Genomic DNA, 17,822 nt, shown 5'->3' with positions numbered 1-17,822 from the left:
GGAACAGCAGAACAGTTCTCATCACACTGGATATCAAATCGAGGTTGGATTACAGCCATGGGTACATCATTTCATGCTACTCAACTGTATGTCATATGTCAGAGTTCTTCAACTGTAGTGGCTGGCGGCTGGTGGCTGGCGACTGGTGGCATACCCATCTCTTGGCATCCTGTGAACAGACGTTCTCCACAGGTGACAGATTGAAGAAAATGCTGGATGCGGCAACAGTGGAACACTCTCTGTATCGAGGTAGCTCAGTACAGCTCAGGTGATGTGTAGTCTTGCATTATCTTGTTAAAAGATAACATCACGGAGCCCTTGAAAATAGGGCACAGCGATAGGCCTTAACAAAACACAAATGCAATGGCTGCTGTCCAAATTACTGGCTATGTGAACCAGAGGTTGTGACATGTATCCAGTTGCACCCCATACCATCACATCACATGCTGGACCCGCATGAGAATGACAGGTACAATCTGGCCAGGTCTGTTAGCATCAGAGCCTCCACACACAAGTACATCAATTGTGACGATGTTGCAGAACCGAGACTCATCTGATACGATGACACAGTGCCATTCCTGTGTCTGGCATTGTTGTCAGTTGCACTGCTGTCAGTTCAACTCTCTCTAGAGCTGCATTAATGGCTTGACAATCTGTGCTGCTCCAGATGCCATCACATTGTATGTGTGGATACTTGTCTCACTGTATACAAGCCCACTTCCTGACTAAATGTACACAACTTCACTGCAGGATCATGTACGCATGAGCGAACACCTGTCTGCCCTCTCAGGTGCTAGTTGGATGGCACTACGGAGGCCCTGCAAGGCATTTAGCATGGCCCTCCTGAACCTACCAATTCTATGTTCACACAAATTGAGATTCTGAGCAATGCAAGCAGCAATATAGTGAAACAATAAACCAGAGTCTCAGCAGACCATGAGCGTGCAACTGCCAAATCTGGAATGCTGATAAACATTTCTCCTTCTTCCATTATGCTTAACACGGTCATCGTGTAAACAACCAACACTGAAATAGAATTTCTGAATGAGAAACCTGCTCTATAAGCTTTTCTTGCATACAGAATATGCATGGGAGTGCTGAAAAGTAATGCCTCTGAATTTTTTATTCTGTTCTCAATATCGGTCGAGGTATGACACATCACGCATATTACTTGGTCAACTTTCCCACTTCACTGACTTGTGGCACACCTCCCTTCCGCAAACAGATGGTGTCGCAATAGGCAGCCCACTCTGACCAGAGATTGTGAATATGTTTATGGTGCGCTTCGAAGAAGAGGCCCTGATGTCATCCAAATGGAAATCCATCTTCTTCTTCTTCTTCTGTTATGTGGATAACACACTTGTCATCTGGCCTCATGGAAGAGACAAACTTCTTGACTTCTTTGTACATCTGAACTCCACACGCCACAAAATCAAATTCACAATGGAGACCAAAGAAGAGGGAAGACTACCATTCCTGGACATCATAGTCAGGAGAATAACGGATAGCACCTTGTGCCACAGCTTGTATCTGACTCTATAAAACACATAAACGCAGTTCTCCCTATGTCACTGTGAATAATTTCAATAACAAAAAGTGAGATGAATGTTGCAGTGTACATTTAATTTCCACTTTGGCTTTGCATTCAAGATCAGTCTTACCTGAGAGTGCAACATTACATCTTTGGTTAATTTAATTATATGTTCATTAGATTTTGGTTATAAGGCACGTTTTGCTGCCTAATGTTTCATCTCCAAATACTGGAAACAATCCATGGAGAAAGAGGAGTATGTAAGACATTGGTGGACCAGGTTGGAAGAATCTGTGAATTTCAATACTCTGTAGAAGAGCTCAATCATTTGAAAATAACTTTCAGACCTTGTGGCTATTCTAACAGATATACATAGGGCACTACATTCTAAAATATTTGCATCTTTCAGTGAGAAACAAGCAACTAGAGGAAAAGTTCTGTTGCCATTTGTAAAAACTGTCGCAGTTAACGACCTCCGTGTGCTATGAAGAGAAGGTATTGACACAGTGCTTAAACCAAACTGAAGACCACAACAGCAGCCATACTCAAGCAAATTGCTATGCAGTAGTTTCAGTGAATTTGACAATGATGTGGCTGCTTTCATTGTGGCCCAGTCATATTGTGGGGTAGGGAATGCCAGTGACTGGGCTGGATTTGTAGGTGACAGATGGATTTTTGGCAAAGCCTTGTATCAATACCTCCTTAATTATTGAGCTGAAAAACTGTAAAAAACATTCATACAGTAAAATCGCACAAAAAAATTTCCTATTTCCGCAGGTATTGTGCCTTCTGTTTCTTTTTCATTACAAAAACATATTGATTCAAGTTTATAGAGTCACAACTATGTCACTGTGATTTGTGTAACACACATTCTGGAACATGTTCCAGGAATGTCATGAAACAGACAGCTTTAAATACTTACTCTAGCTCATCTTTCAAGACTTGCATGCCAACAACAACACCATCTATCCAATCTGTTTTTATTTCACTTTCATGTTAAGATTTCTCCACAAAGGATGTCATCTGCCATGTAGGCAGTGCAAGAGGAAATTCCACACTCACATTTGGGTAATCAAGTGGATTCTGTGTCTTGTCAGAACCAAGTACAATCAACCCAATTTCATCTTTACCACTGGTAAATATCTGGAAACATATTAAATGGTAAAAATAAGTTTTGTTTATAACAAGTTGTATACCAATAGAAACATCACACACAGATACTCTTTATAAAATTATTTAATTGGATAGATAAAAAATCTACTCACCAAGCAGTGGCAGAACACACACATAAAAGACTGTTGTGATAGGCAAGCGTTTGGAACCAGTGACTCCTTCTTCAGGCTGAATGGTTGCAGGGGAAGCAAGAAGGGTGAAGGAAAAGGACTGGAGAGGTCTAAGAAAAGGGTTAGATTTTGGGAAAGTTACCCAGAACCATGGCTCATGGGTGACTTACCGTACAGGATGAGAAGGAAAGACTAATTGTTGGAGACTGCATCAGGCAAGATTCAGAAACCTGAGAGCTTAAAGGTGGAAGACAGGGTAATATGCAAGACAGAGATTACTACTAAAACTGTATATGGTTAATAAGAGTGAGAAGGTAAGTGTATTGTATGCAACAGTTGTGGGAGGGGGCAGTGAAAATAGACGGGAAAGACAATGAAAGATGTAGAAAGCTAAAACGGAGTGAAGCAAAGAGTAATTACAGTGAAGAAAAGCTGAGACAGGAGAAATTAACGTAAATTGAGGCGAGGTGGGTGGTGAGAACCAAGGACACATTGTAGTGCTAGTTCCCACCTGCGGAGTTCTGAGAAACTGGTGTCTGGCGGAAGAATACAGGTGGCATGTGTGGTGAAACAAGTGCCAAAGTCATGTATGCCATGTTGTAGAGCATGCTCTGCAACAGGATATTGCGAGTTCCCAGTATATACACTATGACTACGCCAATTTATCCTAACTGATAATTTGGTGGTAGTCATGCAGATGTAGAAAGCTGAACAGTGTTTACATAATAGCTGGTATATGACATGTGTCGTTTCTATTTCTCGCCTGATCCGCAGTTCTGTGTGACTTTCCCAAAATCTACACCTTTTCATGGAACTCTCCAGGCCTTTTCCTTTACCCTTCTTCCTTCCCCTTCAACGCTTCTGTCTGGAAGAGCCACTGTCTTTTATGTGTATGTTCTGCTGCCGCTTGGTGAGTAGATTTTTTATCTATTCAATTAAATAAATGTATCAATAATTTATTGTTTTTGTTGTTATAGTTACTCTTTATAACCTACTTAAAATACATCACATACCCTCCTCTCCACAATTCTTCGAACACATAGTTTTGCCTTTTGTAAAAAATCACTGCGTTTCTGTATAACATACTTGGAGTCAAAGTGTCCAACATCGATTACAATTACAAACAGATGAAAGAAAGTCATTGTATTTATTGGCAGTATTACGCAATCAAATATTTTGAAAGAGTTCCAGTGGTATAAATTTACAATATCTTACAATTAAATATATACGTTTATTCTTTATATCAATTCTTAGCAATAATATAATAGTATAAATTGCAGAATCAATATAGCCAATTTTAATGTAATGACTGCAATACAAATACAAAATAACAGCGGTAAGTTATAACAAGTGAGAGAGAGAGAGAGAGAGAGAGAGAGAGAGAATGAGGCATTTAGACAATGTTTCATTACAGTGTGAAACTTATTAGAATTAAAATGAAGCCATAGTGAATTATTACATTCCAAAAATAATAATTATTGTGTTCTTTCACCCCAAAATAATACATTCATTAGGCAATGTATACTTTTAATTTCAGAAATTTTTACAACAGCTCTGAACTTCACTGTTTCGATGAATTTATTACATGTGTCAATGAATGAGGGTTGATAACATTGCTTTAGTCATTCAATTGTTCATCATGTGATATTCGCAATGTTCTTAATAACGTCTTATGTAAAGTTCTATCATCAAAAAGATAATCTACGTAAGTTTTAAAAGTCGCGAATCTTTAAACAACAACTTGAAAATGGGTATATCAGAATTTTGTATACATTCTAGCATTGCTTGATTTACTTTTAAATTTTAAAGTATATGAGCAGATTGAGCGACTTTCCATCCAGAAAATTTGCTGTTGGCAAGACCTCACTACAAAGAAGAATGGTCTTTCCGGAGTCAAATGCTAAAAAATTCGTAAATACCAGCATTGTAAGTGATACAAACAGGTATTAAGCACTGTGCATAAATATCGTTCTGCTTGGCGAGAAAAAAAGTAGGTAGATGAAAGAGTAAATTGGGTGCAAGGATTGAACATAAACTCACCCAAATTGCAAAGGTTAAAAAAAAAAAAAAAAAAAAAACAAGGGGGTCACTGCTCAAGAATTGAGAACTGCCCCCCCCCCCCCCCTTTTCTTTTACTGGCTTGCTTTCACTTTTCAGATGAGACCATGTCCCCCATATGTGAAGAAAATAGCCAATATGTAAAGAGAATTACAGATAAAGCGTTTTCTAGAATGAGATTTTCACTCTGCAGCATAGTGTGCACTGATTTGAAACTTCCTGGCAGATTGAAACTGTGTGCTGGACCAAGAGTCAAACATGGTGATCGTAAACACAGACCTGTGTTGCCATTTTGGGAGGTAGATCTCATATCTGGAAAGAGGAGATGACAGTTAGGGTACTATGGGTGACAAGCTGCCATCAATTTTTGATGGTGCAGAACCCACAATAGTGGAACTGCTGCCTAGTCCAAAGGCACCTGTTACCAGTCTTACCCCACAATAGTGTATCGAATCCAGATGTAATGTCGAAGCTGATAAAAAGTCATATGAGAGATTCCTGTAATCTAGGTGTGACTGCACCAGTGCTGCATACAGCCATATCAAAGTAGAGTGGACCACACCGTGGTCGGTGTTGCTGAGGCATAGAAGAGCATTCAGGTGTGACATACATGTCTGCTTTAGTTGACATAGACGGGGAAGCCATGTCAACTAGGCATCAAAGACCGGTCCTAAAAAACACAATGACAGAAATGCATAACGTAGGTCATGGCAGCCAAGAAATGGATGCTATGAGTGAAAGCCCAGGATTGTGCTTGGTGTATTGCTAGCTGCATTCTGCCTCCAGCAATAGCCGTCGCGGACGAACAGAAAAGATGGGGACACCATATGTCATGCAGCTGCCGCCAGATCATTGATAGCCACAAAAAGGAGAGTGACACTCAAAACAGAACCTTGTGAAAGCCCCTTCTCCTGCAGGGGGGGGGGGGGGGGGGGATGCTACAGGAGGCACCAACCTGTACCCAAAAAGTGTGACATGGAAGAAAGTTCTGGATAAAAATCAGTAGTGGGCCATGGAGGCCCCACTCCTTTAAGGTGTCAAGGATGTTATGGCACCATGTTGTATCATAAGATATATATGCAGATCAATGAAAACTGCAACAAGGAACTGATGCTGAGCAAAAGCTGTTCAGATAGCACACTTCAAGTGGACTAAATTATCTTCGCCCTTGGCGAAAAGCACCCTGGATCGAAGCCAAAAGATCCGGGGATTCAAGGACACAATACAGCCTTCGACTAACCATATGTTCAAGTAACTTGCAGGACACTGAGTAAACAATCTGGACGATAGCTGTCCGTTTGAAGAGGCAATTTATCTGATTTCAAAATTGGAATATCGGCATTTTCTCGCTACTGGGAAGAGAGTTCTGCATTGCACCAGGGATGGTTAAAGAAAGGCCAGGTACACTGATGAAAAAATTTGCAACACCAAATAATAATTTATGTAGAGTAATGAAATACCAGGAATATGTGGTGTCACCGCCAGACACCACACTTGCTAGGTGGTAGCTTTAAATCGGCCGTGGTCCATTAGTACATGTCGGACCCGCATGTTGCCACTGTCAGGGATCGCAGACCGAGCGCCACCACAAGGCAGGTCTCGAGATGCGGACTAGCACTCGCCCCAGTTGTACGGACGACGTAGCTAGGGACTAACAAGTGTGGTGTCTGGCGGTGATACCACATTAAGAAGCTTTGGCTCTCGTGTTTGGTGTTACTAAGTTCCATGATTTCTTGTATGGTCGTCACTTTACCATCATCACCGACGCACAAACAGTTTGTAAATATTGCTGAAACAATGCAGGGGTGGATGCACACCCGAATGGCAGTCTTTTGAATCGGTACAAGCCAAGATGCGTGTTAACCACCAAGACGCGCTGGGATTCGGCGTCCACTGGGATTTGCAAGTACGCATCTGCTAGGTCCAACTTCGAAAAGTATTTACCCCGTCCGCCGGGCGCACTGCACGGCCCAGTAAACTGCCCTCGCACGCGTCCGCGCAGCTGCCGCCTCGCTCTAAACCAGGTGTGCCGTGACAGCATACAACTGCAGTGAAATCATGCCCGCGGTGTGCTACTAGACATTTGCGTGAAAATTGCCCGTCACGCCAAGCTATTTGTTTTTACTGTAATAAGAAAGGACATGTTCAAAGTGTTTGCCAGAAAAAGCTCAGATCAGACACTCTTAATCATTCCAAGCCCTTTGCTTCGCGCCGGAATCGAACCAAGAATACTCAGGCTCGTGCACCTTCGCCCATGGACATTCATGTAGTTAATTCCACTTCGTCCAGTGCCACTGTCTCTAACAGTGACTGTGTTCGTTCCACAAATGCTGTGCGTCGACGTTGCCGGAACTCGCGTCAAGTCGCAAGTGCTTCTGTACCAGTGTCAGTTCAAATTGCATGAGACAGTCGCTCTTGTCGTCACCAGGACAATAAACTTTTTGTAGATTTGGACTTAAATGGCAAGGTCATACCATTCCAGCTTGATACCGGAGCTGCAGTTTCATTGCTCAATCATGACACGTACAAACAACTGGGCAAACCTCTGTTGCGTGCCGCAAATGTTAAGTTAAATAGTTATTCAGGTCAGAATATCCCTGTGTTAGGACAGTGCACCCTTCTTGCAACATACAAGGGACAAACAAAACTTGTGTCATTTTACGTTCTTCGTTCTTCTACTGCAGTGAACTTGTTTGGTTTAGATTTATTTCAGTTGTTTAACATGTCTATAGTAAATCAGGACCTATCAGTGAACCAGCCTGTACCTCCGTGTACAGCGCAGAAATTCATTCGCTGGTCTATTTTCCTCTCGCATTACCGCTACGATATCTTTTATCGGTCCACTGCTAAGCACGGAAACGCCGATGCGTTGTCCCGTTTGCCTGTTGCTGAGGATAGAGCATTCGACTCTTCCGAACTTGCTTGTATGCTCATTGATTCGGAAACCGATGACGTGGTCAAATCGTTTCCGATTGATTTTCGTCGTGTAGCTACAGCCACAGCTGCTGACCCGGTCCTTGCTACCGTTTTGCGTTTTGTTGCTACGCAATGGCCTTTGTCAAAGTCTCGGATCGAGGATCCGTTGGTTCGCCGATTTTTTGCTCACAAGGAGAGACTTTTTGTTCGACGTGGTGTTTTGTTGTTGCGTTCTGATAATGATCAGTCCAGAGTCGTGGTCCCACGTTCGTTACAGTCCTCTGTTTTACGGCTTCTTCACCAAGGACATTGGGGTATAGTGCGAACGAAACAACTTGCTCGTCAGCACTGTACTTGGTTCGGCATCGATGCTGCGATTACGAATATGTGTTCTTCTTGCATGGCGTGTGCCGAACAACAATCAGCACCGCCGCGGAAAATATTTGCATGGCCAAAAGCCACTTCCCCTTGGCAACGCTTGCACATCGATTTTGCTGGTCCATTCTGGAATGCTCGGTGGTTTGTTCTGGTAGATGCCTTCAGTAATTTTCCTTTTGTTGTCCGGATGTCTTCCACGACGTCAACTGCCACCATCCAAGCGTTGTCTGCTATCTTTTGCATTGAAGGTCTTCCGCAGACTATTGTTTCTGACAATGGCCCACAATTCATGTCCGCAGAATTTCAGTCATTCTGCCAGGCCAATGGTATTCAACATCTGACATCCGCGCCGTTTTCGCCTCAGTCAAACGGTGACGCTGAACGATTGGTCCGGACTTTCAAGTCACAGATGTTGAAGTTGAAAGAGTCGCATTCTCGGGAGGACGCGTTGTTGCTCTTTTTGTCTTCGTATTGCTCTCAGCCCCGAGATGGTCGCTCGCCGGCTGAGTTGCTCCACGGTCGTCCTCATTGAACCTTGATGTCTTTGCTGCACCCGCCGCATCAGGTTCCTGTGCAGCGGCAGACTTCTGCTTTTGCTCCAGGCGACGTTGTATTTTATCGCAACTATCGAGGTTCACGGCGTTGGCTCGCAGGGCGCATTCTTCGCTGCCTCGGCCGCGTGATGTATTTGGTTTTGGGGGCCTCTGGTGAGGTGCGTCGGCATCTCAATCAGCTGCGCCTCTGTCGTCGCACGGGTTCTGCCGCTCCCCGTCTGCTTTCAGCGACGGTGCCGTCCGGTCAGCGCCCTGGGGACCCATCTACTGGCTCGCCTCATCCCCAGGTGTTACCGACGATGAATTCCATTTTGCCCCATGGCGACGCGCCGCTGCCGCCTCCGCCGCCGCCGCCTGTCCTCCAGCCGGCGCCGCCCACAGTGGACGCTTCGCTGCAGCCGCCAAGCGCCTCCCTGGGTCACGCGCCACCGATCGCTTCCCGTGACCAGCTGTCCTCCACCATGGAGCTCTTGCCCGCTCCGGACCACATGGCGTCTTCGCGGTTGACCCTTCGGCCCCTCCTGTCTCTTTACGGGCACATACACCGCATGTTGACGTGCACCCTGGACTAGGTTTTCAGGCGTTTCCTAGATCCCCTCGCACCGAATGGCTGGGTGCGGGTGGCACAGCCTCGCCTGTTGTTAGTTTCCCCACCTCATCGCATATGTCAACATGGGGTCCTCCCCACGGCGGGCGGAAGCCTTATAACACGACCGTTCGCCGATTTGCGGGGGAGGAATGTGGTGTCACCGCCAGACACCACACTTGCTAGGTGGTAGCTTTAAATCGGCCGCGGTCCATTAGTACATGTCGGACCCGCGTGTCGCCACTGTCAGGGATTGCAGACCGAGCACCACCACAAGGCAGGTATCGAGATACGGACTAGCACTCGCCCCAGTTGTACGGACGACATAGCTAGCGACTATACTGACGAAGCCTCGCTCCTTTGTCGAGCCGATAGTTAGAATAGCCTTCAGCTAAGTCAATGGCTACGACCTAGCAAGGCGCCATTAGTAACATTGCATGTATCTAAAGAGTCTCACTTGTATCACCACATTCCCCAGATGTACCAAAAGGATGGATTAAAGTTAAGTATTACAGAAGCTACGTACTTTTCTGTATAGCATTCATTACGTATCCTGTTTCAGACCTCACGCCCATCTGCGTGAGCGTAGCGCATGCCTTTCGGCTTCCTCTTATTGTGTCTAGGCTGTCTTGTCTACACACAACAGAATATATTTGTTGAGTCAACGTATGTAAAGTGATTAACGTTGCAGGATCAGAGATCAATGTGAGTGTGAGATAAGCCACTGCAAATGTAAATGCAAATGCTGGTACGCCGTTGTACACTTGTCATGTGTCAGTTTGTGGGATGGAGTTCCATGCCTGTTGCACTTGGTTGGCCAATATAAGGACAGTTAATGATGTTTGTGGATGGGTTGAAGCTGTCATCAGATGATGTCCAATATGTGCTCGATTGGAGGTAGAGCTGGTTATCAAGCAAGCAAAGGCAATATGTTGACACACTATAGCATGTTGGCTTACAACAGCAGTATGTGAGCAAGTGTTATCCTATAGGAAAACACCTCCTGGAATGCTGTCAGCATTCGTGGGATTCATACAGACAGTTTTGTCAGTGGAAAAGCAAAAGCCATTGTTGATGCTCCAGGAGTAAAGACAATCAAGACATTGCTGAAGGTGCCACTAAGTGAGACAGGTTCATAGAGAACTGCAATAGAAGGCAAAATCGTCAAAAAAAAAGGGAGCCGGAGATGCCCAGTGGGAGACAGGCCATTATAGGGTTAATGGCGATAGCAAAGAGAATGACACTCAGAATGGAACCCTGAGACACACCATTTTCCTGGATAAAGGTGTCCGACAAGGCAGACCCTTCATGCACCTCGAAAACTCAGTCTTTTAAAAATGTCTGAAGGAAACAGGGTAGGTGGCCATGGAAGCCCCACATGTGAAGAGTATGGAGGGTACTAGCTCTCTAGCAGGTGTCATAGGCCTTCTCCAAATCGAAAAACACGGCGACAATCTGGGATTTCTGCAGAAATCCATTCATGACTTGGGTGGGCAAAATAATGAGACGGTCCACTGCAGAATGCCGTGTTGAAAGCCACACTGTGCATTCATCAAAAATTGTGAGACTCGAGCCACCATATCATCCGGGCATGAATCATATGTCCCATCACCTTGCGAACACACTGGTAAGAGAGATGGAGTGGTAGCTAGAAGCTAATTTCGGCAAGAGCTGGATTTCCATCAATAAATTGAGTTGAAGTCTGCTGTTGTGGTCTTCATCCAACTACTGGTTTGGTGCATCTCACCAGCCTATTCCAGCCTTTGTAAGCCTCTTCATCTCTGCATAGTATTTCAACCTAAATCCACTTAGAATGGTGAACCACCATTCAGAGGATAACTTTTTAACAACACAGTTTGACTTCTGTAAAGGTTTCTATACTGAGAATCAAACATAATATCTCACAAATTCAATTCCAGTAGAATTAAATAGTGGAAATTATCCCCTCTGTAATCTTGCCAAAGCCTTTGACTGTTTAGATTAAAAAATTCTGTGAGGGGAAGCTAAAATAGTATGGCATTAAAAGTCTTCCCCTTGCATGGATTGAGTTGTACTTTAACTACAGAAAATGGAAGGTCACATTAACAAATGATAAGACAGGAATAAGATTAAACTCAAAAAGGGAGAACATAAAATATGGTGTGGCACACAGTGTTTGCTGCCAAGTTCACAAAAATGATTTACTTCCGGCACTGGAGGGCTTAGGAAAAACTCTAATGTTTTGCAGTGCCACAAACTTATTGATGCAAGATCTAAACTCATCCATACCAGAAACATCCAGGAGAATAACAGAACAGGCGTGTACTGATCCACAGGTACCAGCTTAATGCCTAAAAACTTGTATTGTGCAGTTCTAAAGAAATGAAAGTGACTTACAGATACGAATATCAAAAGTAGGGATAAATGGGCAATTAGGCTCCCGTGTTCTAAGTTCCTGGGTATGCAGATACCACTCACGTGTGAGTTTAGGATGAACTCAGCAATTCAGAACTGCAATACTAGAAGCAAAAATAATTTCCATATATAAAAACCTAAAATCAGGGCTGCCACAAGTTTCTCCAAGTGAAATTCCCTGATATCTCTGATTCCACAGACACATTTTAGAATTTTTCCCCGACAAATTTTGAGGTCTCAAGGGGAGGTAAAGACATAAGTCGACAAAAGAATGTAAGGGCTTTGTATTTCTCCCCCATTTTGTTTTAGGGCGCAAAAACAACTAGGGTCATATGTGTCCATGCCAAAACTGTGAAACACAAAGGTGAGGAGAGGAGTTAAAAATGATTACATGTCAACGTTTAATGACAGGAGAGAGGACAGCTACAATCAGGGATGTGGAGAAAGGTCTATGAAGTACGCAATAGGTAAATGGAGGCCCAGAACTAAAAGTTAAATGGCCTTCACCATATTGCTACAACTGATAAGAAGTAAAACACGGTCGACAGCCCACGCATTGTTCACTAAAACGGCCAATAACTCAGATGGCAAACCCAAACGGGAACGTAAACGGTAAAAAAAAAGGGCACCCTCTGAGGAAACAGCAGACAGTTAAAAGTTGGGTGCAATGTACACAAAGTAGTGGGGGAGCACCACTTAACAAATGGTGATGGCTAAAAAGGCAGTGCCCAATATGCAACCTAGTTAAAATGACCTCCTCGCCGCAGGACGACTGAGAGGAGGTTGTCCAAGCCACTGGAAGAGGCTTAATAACCCAGAGCTTATTCCTATGAATGGAGGACCAGTGGCGATGCCAAAGTGACACCACCTCCTGACAGAAAGCAACAAGAGGTCATCAGAGGGAATGCAAGAATTATTGGGCTGAAGTACGAGGAATGCAGCTTTGGCAGCAGTGTCAGCAACCTCTTGGACCGATATGACCTGGAACCGACGTAAACATCACAGTGGCTCCATAAAAAGTGAGCAAGTGGAAGCTTTCCTGGAACCGGTGCACTAAGGGATGGACAGTCTACAGTGCACAGAGGCTTTGAAGGGTGCTGAGAGAGTCTGAGCAGTGACACAGTTGAAAAGAGTATGTCACCAGATGTACTCCATGATCTGATACAGGGTGAAGAGCTCTGCTGTAAATACTGAGAATGTGCCGGAAGTCAGTACCAAAAAATGTTGGTTGACGTTGAAGGCACACCTGACACCATGGTCAGTCCAAGAGCCATCAGTGTACACAAAGATACTGTTGCAAAAATCCATGCATAGGTCGTGAAACTGAAGGCGAGCCTGAAGGTCAAGGTGAAGATGGGCTGCCGCATGAAGCCAAGATGGTGAAGGGTTCACACCCATCGAAAAAGCTGCAGGGAGCATGAAGTCGAAGGACCAAGATAGTTTTGTATAAAGCAGGAGCTTCAGGAATTTTGTAGTTTCAATGAATGGAAGAGCAACAAGCCTAAGACGTCCGGTGGCTGCACGAAAAGCATTATTCGACACATTGGCATTGCTGTCAGGCTTCCTCAGAGCCATAATCTGTTGGTAGCAGGCACCCACTGCAGTAGTAGCCCTCGGGTGGCCTGAGCAAGGTATGTCACTGATAGTTCCTGTCCCTCTCTATCTCTTCCATGTCCGAACAACATTGCCACGGTTCACTCCACGATGTCTGGACACTACCCTTGCTGAGAGCCCTTCTTGGCAAAGTGTAATAATGCAGATGCAATCAAACTGCAGTAAGGATCATCTAGGCATTGTTGAACTACAGACAACATGCCCTGAATTCCTCATGTCGACAGCAGAAGAAAGCCGACACTTCTGTAGGACCTCATGGAGCAGGATCCTCTTGCCTCTGTGCCCTGTAGCAGTGAGTTTTCGCAGACTGACACTTGGCAGCTGCCGAGGTGACACCCCTTCCTATTGTCCTCATCGTGACTGTCCTCCAATGGAACTTTTGCAGACTTTGATCCAACAAAGAGGATTTATGACTGCTTTTAGAATCGCAGCTTCTACTTGTACTCTGCCTTCAGGAAACAAAATTGCATCCTCACGACTGCTTTGAGCTTTTGTATTTCTTCCTGGTCTGTTTTGACCTTCCGCTCGAGGTTGGCATTCTGTCTCATGAAGGAGTCATGCTGCTCATATGGGATGACATTCATAGTCAACCCATCCATCTCCCTGACTACCTGTCATCAAGCTGTTGCAGTCTGTCTTTTCCTTCCTCACTTGAACTTTTCCCTTTCTACCATTTACATCCCTCAATCATTTGATGTCACCAGGTTCGACTTCCTCCAGCTTATTGGACAGCTTCCTCGGCGATTTCTGCTGCTTGGGGACTTTAATGCACACCATCCCATTTGGGGCTCTTCCAGAACCTATCCGAGAGGTGCCCTCTTCGCTGCCATTCTTAATCAACTTAACCTTTTCATCTTTAACACAGAAGCACCCATGTTGCTTTCAGACTCGTCGCACTCCCATTCCCATTTGGACCTTTCCTTCTTCACTGCCCGTCCTGCACATCATCTTGAACGGTCCGTTCTTTCTGACACCTACTCGAGCGACCATTTCCTGTGTGCTATCCATTTGCTGACTCCTACCCCACCTCCGTGCACATCGAAATGGCAGCACACTAAGGCTGACTGGAGACTTTACCCCGCCCTGGCGACCTTCAACGAACATGATTTCCACAGTTGTCACAGGTGGAATTTCTTACAAACATTATCCTTACCGTCGCAGAACATTCCATTCCTCACACTTCCTCTTTACCATGCTGTGTCCCAATCCTTTGGTGGACTGAAGCCTGCTGCGATGGAATTCGCATTCTTCAGGATAACCAAAAAGGTAGCTGAACTTCGTTCACTAGTTCTTTTAACAGTTTCACCCCCCTCTTCCATCGTGTGCACCAACTTCCGATGGTTCACTGGGAGCAAGATCCATTCCCCAATTTTCATCCTGACAGTAGCAGACAGTATCATCGTGTACCATATTGCTATCTCCAACACCTTGGGTCGCCATTTTGCAGAAATTTTGAGCTCCTCCCACTATCATCCTGCCTACCTCTATTGGAAATGGGCAGAGAAGACTCAGGCAATACCCTTCTCTTCTCAGAATCGTGTGTGTTACTGTGCTGCCTTTACTATGAGGAAGCTAGCTCACGTTCTCACTTTATCTCAATCCTCTGCCCTGGACCAGACACTGTTAATTTTCAAATGTTGCAGCACCTTTCTCTTGTGGGCAAGCACTTTTTGCTTAATACGTACAACCGGACCTGGGCAGAGGGCATGTTATTAAGCCACTGTTGTGAAGCCACTGTTATACCCACACCTAAGCCCGGTAAGGACAAACAACTTCCTTCTGGCTATCACCCACTTTGTTTACCCATGTCATGAATGGTTTTCTGTGGAAATCCCAGACTGGCTGTGTTTTTCAATTTGGAGAAAGCCTACGACATTTGTTGGGGACTAGTATCGTTTGTACTCTCTACACATGGCGCCCACTTCCTGTCTTATCATTTGTTAATGTGACCTTCCATTTTCTGTAGTTAAAGTACAACTCAATCCATGCAAGGGGAAGACTTTTAATGCCATACTATTTTAGCTTCCCCTCACAGAATTTTTTAATCTAAACAGTCAAAGGCTTTGGAAAGATGACAGAGGGGTTAATTTCCACTATTTAATTCTACTGGAATTGAATTTGTGAGATATTATGTTGGATTCTCAGTATAGAAGCCTTTAGAGAAGTCGAACTGTGTTGTTAAAAAGTTATTCTCTGAATGGTGGTTCTCCATTCTAAGTGGATTTAGGTTGAAATACTATGCAGATGAAGAGGCTTACAAAGGCTGGAATAGGCTGGTGAGATGCGCCAAACGAGTAGCTGGATGAAGACCACAACAGCAGACTTCAACTCAGTTTATTGATTGAAATCCAGCTCTTGCCGAAATTAGGTCTCTGTCTCTCTCTCTCTCACTCTCTCTCTCTCTCTCTCTCTCTCTCTCTCTGACACACACACACACACACACACACACACACACACACACACACACAAAAACACACACACACACACACACACACTCTTCCTACTAGCTACCACTCCATCTCTCTTACCAGTGTGTTCGCAAGGTGATGGGACATATGATTCATGCCCGGATGATATGGTGGCTCGAGTCTCACAATTTTTGATGAATGCACAGTGTGGCTTTCAACACGGCATTCTGCAGTGGACCGTCTCATTATTTTGCCCATCCATGTCATGAATGGTTTTCTGCAGAAATCCCAGATTGTCGCTGTGTTTTTTGATTTGTGAGAAGACCTATGACACCTGCTAGAGAGCTAGTACCCTCCATACTCTTCACATGTGGGGCTTCCATGGCCACCTACCCTGTTTCCTTCAGACATTTTTAAAAGACCGAGTTTTCGAGGTTCATGAAAGGTCTGCCTTGTCGGACACCTTTATCCAGGAAAATGGTGTGTCTCAGGGTTCCATTCTGAGTGTCATTCTCTTTGCTATCACCATTAACCCTATAATGGCCTGTCTCCCACTGGGCATCTCCGGCTCCCTTTTTTTTGACGATTTTGCCTTCTATTGCAGTTCTCTATGAACCTGTCTCACTTAGTGGCATCTTCAGCAATGTCTTGATTGTCTTTACTCCTGGAGCATCAACAATGGCTTTCGCTTTTCCACTGACAAAACTGTCTGTATGAATCCCACGAACGCTGACTGCAAATTTGTATGTCCGTCTGGTTATTTGACCTGTTGTGCTGCCATTCACAAACAGCATTCCAGGAGGTGTTTTCGTACAGGATAACACTTGCTCACATACTGCTGTTGTAAGCCAACATGCTATAGTGTGTCAACATATTGCCTTGGCTTGCTCGATAACCAGCTCTACCTCCAATCGAGCACATATTGGACATCATCTGATGACAGCTTCAACCCATCCACAAACATCATTAACTGTCCTTATATTGGCCAACCAAGTGCAACAGGCATGGAACTACATCCCACAAACACACACACATGACACATGTACAACAGCGTATCAGCATTTACATTTACATTTGCAGTGGCTTATCTCACACTCACATTGATCTCTGATCCTGCAACGTTAATCACTTTACATACATTGTCTCAACAAATATATTCCTGGTATTTCATTACTCTACATTAATTATTTTTGGGTGTTGCAAATTTTTCCGTCAGTGTACCTGGCCTTTCTTTAACCATCCCTGGTGCAATGCAGAATTCTCTTCCCAGTAGCGAGAAAATGCCGTTTTTCCAGTTTTTAAATCAGATAAATTGCCTCTTCAAACGGACAGCTGTCGTCCAGATTGTTTACTCAGTGTCCTGCAAGTTACTTGAACATATGGTTAGTCGAAGGCTGTATTGTGTCCTTGAATCCCCGGATCTTTTGGCTTCGATCCAGGGTGCTTTTCGCCAAGGGTGCTCTACTGAAGATAATTTAGTCCACTTGAAGTGTGCTATCTGAACAGCTTTTGCTCAGCATCAGTTCCTTGTTGCAGTTTTCATTGATCTGCGTGTATATCTTATGATACCACATGGTGCCATAACGTCCTTGCCACCTTAAAGGAGTGGGGCCTCCATGGCCCACTCCTGATTTTTATCCAGAACTTTCTTCCATGTCACACTTTTTGGGTACAGGTTGGTGCCTCCTGTAGCATCCCCCCCTGCAGGAGAAGGGGCTTGCACAAGGTTCTGTTTTGAGTGCCACTCTCCTTTTTGTGGCTATCAATGATCTGGTGGCAGCTGCATGGCATATGGTGTCCCCATCTTTCCTGTTCATCCACGACGGCTATTGCTGGAGGCAGAATGCAGGGAGCAATACACCAAGCACAATCCTGGGCTTTCACTCATAGCATCCATTTTTTGCCTGCCATGACCTATGTTATGCATTTCTGTCATTGTGTTTTTTAGGACCGGTCTTAGATGCCTAGTTGACATGGGTTCCCCGTCTTTGTCAACTAAAGCAGACATGTAGGTCGCACCTGAATGCTCTTCTATGCCTCAGCGACACTGACCACGGTGTGGTCCACTCTACTTTGATATGGCTGTATGCAGCATTGGTG

The sequence above is a fragment of the Schistocerca americana genome, chromosome 7, assembly GCF_021461395.2.
Source record: "Schistocerca americana isolate TAMUIC-IGC-003095 chromosome 7, iqSchAmer2.1, whole genome shotgun sequence".
Classification (NCBI taxonomy): Eukaryota; Metazoa; Arthropoda; class Insecta; order Orthoptera; family Acrididae; genus Schistocerca; species Schistocerca americana.
Note: the sequence above shows the minus strand (reverse complement) of the source record.